We start from the raw sequence: 5,286 nt of genomic DNA, 5'->3' as shown, positions 1-5,286 counted from the left end.
AAGAAAAACAGCAAAGGAAGCCAAATCAAATAAACCACTTATTCCAAGAAAAGCTTTCTATATACAAGATTCTCTCAGGCTTAATTGAGCTTGTGGCTGCCAATTAGTTAAAACAATCAAACATTTTCAGTTGAGAAGGTTTTAGGTCAGCAGGGACTGGTGGGCTACAAACAAAGATGACTGTAAATGTATTGTTTGAATACAAAAACGACATCCAAATGCTATTGTAGTTGCAAAGCAGGAATTGCYCATGGGAAGTGCCCATACAAAGGTTGACACTGAAGTTTGAATTTCCTTTGTCTGACCCATGCAATGTAGACCATTTCCTTCAAAAGATTACTGTCACATAATTTCTGCAATTAAAAGGATAAACCTTTTCATACTTAGCTTTGACCTTCTGCTCAGTGGATGAACTTAGACCTTCTCCAGTACAGGGGATTTAAACAAAATTCTGAGAGAAGAACAACTGAAACCCCTTTGGAGTTCATGGCATTCAGCAAGTTATCATATCTGTTTCAGAAACATCAACAAGTTTGTTTTCACAGCAGCACAGTAGATATTTGGTATTTTGTAAATAAGAGCTGCCTGCTGAAAGTGCACAGTCAGATTTGTGTACGTGATACGGAATGGCAGGGGTTGGATTTTCAGTTTCTGCTCTGCTGCAGCACTTTATATTCAAAGTGCAAATTCCAGGTGCAGTTCCAGTGTTTGTTCTCTTTTACAAGTGAGCTGTGGCTGAGCCTTGCAGGGGGTCAGGCTGCAATTCCAGCTCCAGTAACTTCCACCCTGCACTGAATCTCACAACACTTTTCATCCTTTTCCACCTAAACAGGCTCTCTATTTCCCACACAATTGCAGCCTTCTCRTTCTCTTTGCAGAGGCTCTTCAAAGCCCCAACCAACAGTTTGCCACAGTTTGATATGGAATGCCCACAACTCAGATTATATCTGTCATTGCATTGAAAGGCAAGCTTGGTATTTGAGTTTTCTGTAATGACCTCCCCATAGACATTTCTACATTAATAACCATAAAGATAATAATGTAAATAGCAGAAATAATGATAAATATAAGCTGGGTGGTGAAATTTCTCTTGAAATCAGCCTTAAATTTTACCAAAATGTAATAATAACTGTTGTGGAGAAGCCAGAAGCCCTCTCCTCTTGCAGGATGAAAGGAGCTCAGGAATGTGCTGCCTGGCACCCARTCCCTGTCCTCTTGGGCCTTTCATGGGTTTCCTGCTCCTCAAGGTTCAAAGAGCAATTACAATCTCCTGCAAAAGTACAGCAAATGGAAAACAGATTCCCYGGCTTTCTCTAAAATGCCAAGGAAAAGAGTAACCAAAAGATGGAGGAGTCAGAGTCTCCCAATTGCAGCAGTTGACTGAGCTGGACAGAAATCCTCTCTGTCCCCAAAGCCAGAGGCTCAGTTCATTGCCTACAAACATTTTCCTCTCCTTGGCTTTTGGGCTGTCTGATCCATTTTAGCTCTGAAGTATTTCTGTAGTTTCTGACATCCAGGAAAGTACAGATTAACTGTGTGATGTAACAAATTGTGCTTGGAGCTGCAAATATCCCCAAAACAGCTAAAAGCTGCTGGTGTTTGCTTCAGATAGCTAAAAAAAAAAAAAAATACAGCTGAAGAAACCAGCCTGGACAAGTGAATGGTTAGCAAACAGAAACTGCATTCGAAAGTAATTGTTTATAATGAATTCAGTCACRTTCCTGCTGCTACTGTTACTTTTGAAACCTGCACAGATATATTTACTGCATTTCGTGCCAACTCATTCTTAGTGATGGGACAGGTTTCCATTGRTATTTTTTGTCACCTGTAGTGTATTAAAAAAACAAATATTTGAGTTTTGTCTGATCATCAAATGTGAAGCAAGAATTTTATGTTGGACATTTTAAAATATTCTTTACAAATAGCAACATTCAAGCGCTTATCAGTGATGTCTCCCAMGAATATCTCTACCTTTCAACACAGAAAATAGTTTTAAAATTGAACCTGCTGCTGATTAGTTTTTTTTTGCAGTCTGAAACTTTCAGAAGTTGATTGAAATACCAAGAAAATACAAAACCAAACGTGTGTGCTTGTGCCAGCTTTGGGGAACCCTCACCAAGGCTCCTGTCAAGGATGAGACCTTTCTCCTGTCATCCCCAGAAAATACAAAACCAAACGTGTGTGCTTGTGCCAGCTTTAGGGAACCCTCACCAAGGCTCCTATCAAGGATGAGACCTTGCTCCTGTCATCCCCAGGATGGTGACTTTTGTCCCCCATTTGATTTCTCTCGTGTCACAATGTCACAGAGCATGAACAGATCCTACAGCAGAGCTCCAGGATGGGGTAGAGCCTCTCCAGCTCAGGAGGAGCAGCACACTGAGCTCTCWAAGCAGCATTGTTTGCTCTCAGTTCATCCTGCCCTGGATTAAACAGCCATGGGGCTCCTTTTGCTGATCTTTGGGAAGATGGAGAGTTCCTGGCACAAGGGGGACACTGATGAGTGAGAGAATACTGGCACTGTCCCCACTGATGTCACCTCACAGTCAGACTGAGACACTGAGTCACACACAGCCACCAAGTTGGTGTTATGGCTGGATAATTTAATGAGCTGTGTTTGGCTGCAGAGCTGTCCTTCCCTCGCAGAGCTCTCACATTGATTTCTGATTTTCTTACCAGTTCTCCAGTGGCAGCTGCTCTCTGAGAGCACCCAATATCCAAACACGGGGTAAATGTGTCAGCAGCAGCAGGGTCAGGGCTGATCTGCAAAGGGATGTGAGTCAGGAGCCAAGAGAGAGCTTCACTAGCCACATCTAGTCCCACATTGCCAGGGGGGTGAGCCAGACACACCCAGAGTGATGCTCAGGTACAACTTAGATCAACTAAAYTAGACAGAAGAAAAAACTTGCTRCAYCAAATATCCCAACRCAAAACAGAAAGGAAAAAATTACACACACGATCCACCCCTTGAATCTTCACCACAACAACCACAGCACAGAGACATCACCAGCATTCTACCTTAAGAACAACTTAATTCTTGTTTTGCCCATTGTTTTCTCCCAATTAGTATCCTTATCTCAGAGTCCTCGTGATTGCCCRCATTCTCCACCAAAAAGTGTCGTGGTTTGCTGGTCTTTGAGGGTTGTATTTTATTTCTCATTCTCCTCCTCTGACTTTGTTAGTAATAAATTCACTTGATAATTTWAGTGGTGCCTGTTTTRTCCATCAGGGGTTTCCTCCCYRMTCCTTGACAACGACCAAAACCAGGTCAGAATGCAGCACAAGGTGATGGGACAGGATCAGAGAGCACAAAGGACAAAGCCACGGAAAAGGATGGGGTCCAGCATTCACAGAGACAAAAACCAAACCAATCCATGGGTTTAGACCCAGTTCAACAGCTTCAYAACCACAGAGTGCAATTCAAAACAYCCCTTCCAGCTAAGGGAGATTATCAGACCTATGGTATAAATGTAAATTTGAGCTGGCAACAGATTGCATTCAAAAGTATTGTGCTTCAGTATCTTAAGTGAGATATCTGAGATTTTGTTTTTTTTCTATGTAGTACTATTTAGAATTTTATATAATCATAGAGAAGTTTCTATTGGCTTCACCTGTAACCATACCTGGATGAGCAAAGATGAGGGTTGTTATGTCACAGAGCCTGACTTCCTCTATTTTACTGATCTGTAGATACATTTCTCTAAATTATCCCTGTAATTATTCAGTAATTCAGGATTATCCAAGGAATAAAGCAAGTAGCTAGGAAGGCAGTTAGTCTCGATGTGAAGACCTGAAGAGATAACGAGCTGATGATTTGCTTGGGTTGATTTTTGAGGGATAATTAATTGCTCTCACTGTCAAAGCTTTATGCCAAATTCCTCATATGAATCTGCCCAGCTTCAGCTCACAGGAATAAGTGCTTTCCTTTTGTCTACTGGATTATAGATTCTTTTTACATCTGGTAGTTACTCCTCAGGAACATATTTGTAACCTGTTTTCCAGTCCCATTTTAAAAACTTTGGTAGGCAACTCACTAATAGACGTGTTGTTCAGCTCCTAAATAATGTCAGTTCTTCCTCTCTATGCCAATTTTTAAGACTTTCTCCTTTTTCTATATGTAAACATGAGCTTAAGATGTAACTCTCTGGAGTTAATTACAACAGGATCGAAAAGTTTTCAAGTTAGTTTACAATATCCAAAACTAATAATGTCAAAAATTGAGAGACAGGACATTAACTCCTACAGAAAATTGCGATTTAAAGCATTTTCTCAGAATTTCATTTGGACTTTTTGCCACAGTTAGACACAGAATCCAATTCCCTAAAATGTCTTTCAACTTGCCTTAATCATCAGAGTGCCCTTTCTTTTTTTTTCTGCTGCTCCCTGACACATCATTTATGCATTTTYTGACTTCTGGAAGAAATGAAGCTCTTTCTGAAGTTCAGATTTAGCCTTGGAACAGATCTCCCCAGTGGACCCTTCTGAGGGGGACCTGTGGAAATAAATAGCTCACAGCCACATAATGAAATGCTGATTCATAAAGTTTACATGCAGGGAAGCCAAATGAAGGTTGGTGTTTCCTAAAGTTCGAGTGCTTAACTTTTTGAATTGCTGTGAATTACCCCATTTTGTGCAGAGTAAGAATGAACAGGAATAATTGCTACATGTCAGTTCACACAAGGTAATTGTAAATTGCTTCCCATATTTGTTTGCTGGTGTTTCCACACCCCAAACTGCCTCATTTCAGTTCAGTATCTTCAGCACTGTCACCTGAAATTGCAGGGGAAGATCTCAGGGAGCCTCTGTGCCTCAGAAAACAGACATCCTGATGTTTTCTGTTTTCCAGACATCCTGACGAGCTTGGGGTACATCTTGGGCAAGACTGTGCATAGCAGGTGCCAACTGCAGCTTCTACAAGCTTGGAACTTGGCCAAACTTTTATAATTATTAAAAAATTCAGGGACTGCCACATTCATTGGCTCTTTTCATAGCTGAGGTTGTCAGATTCACAAAGAAGCAGTCACAGATATTTTTCAACCAACTCTTCCTTTCTTGTGTGTCTCAGTTTATGTCTACCAAGCCTCCTGGTTTGCTTGAAATATTCCACACATCATTCTTAAGAGAGGCAGCTCAGGGWGGAATATTCCCACCTGAGTGACCATCAGAAGGCAAATCTCTCCAAAAGTAAAGCAATATTTTACAGTAAGATAGAGGCAGCTGCAATATCACCCTGCTGTGCCAGTGCTGCGTGGGACACAGCACAGGGACATCAGGGATGGAAAATGTGTG

The sequence above is a fragment of the Malurus melanocephalus genome, unplaced genomic scaffold (genome assembly GCF_030028575.1).
Source record: "Malurus melanocephalus ecotype Western Australia unplaced genomic scaffold, MMel_1.1 scaffold_995, whole genome shotgun sequence".
Lineage (NCBI taxonomy): Eukaryota > Metazoa > Chordata > Aves > Passeriformes > Maluridae > Malurus > Malurus melanocephalus.
This window is presented reverse-complemented; position numbering follows the sequence as displayed.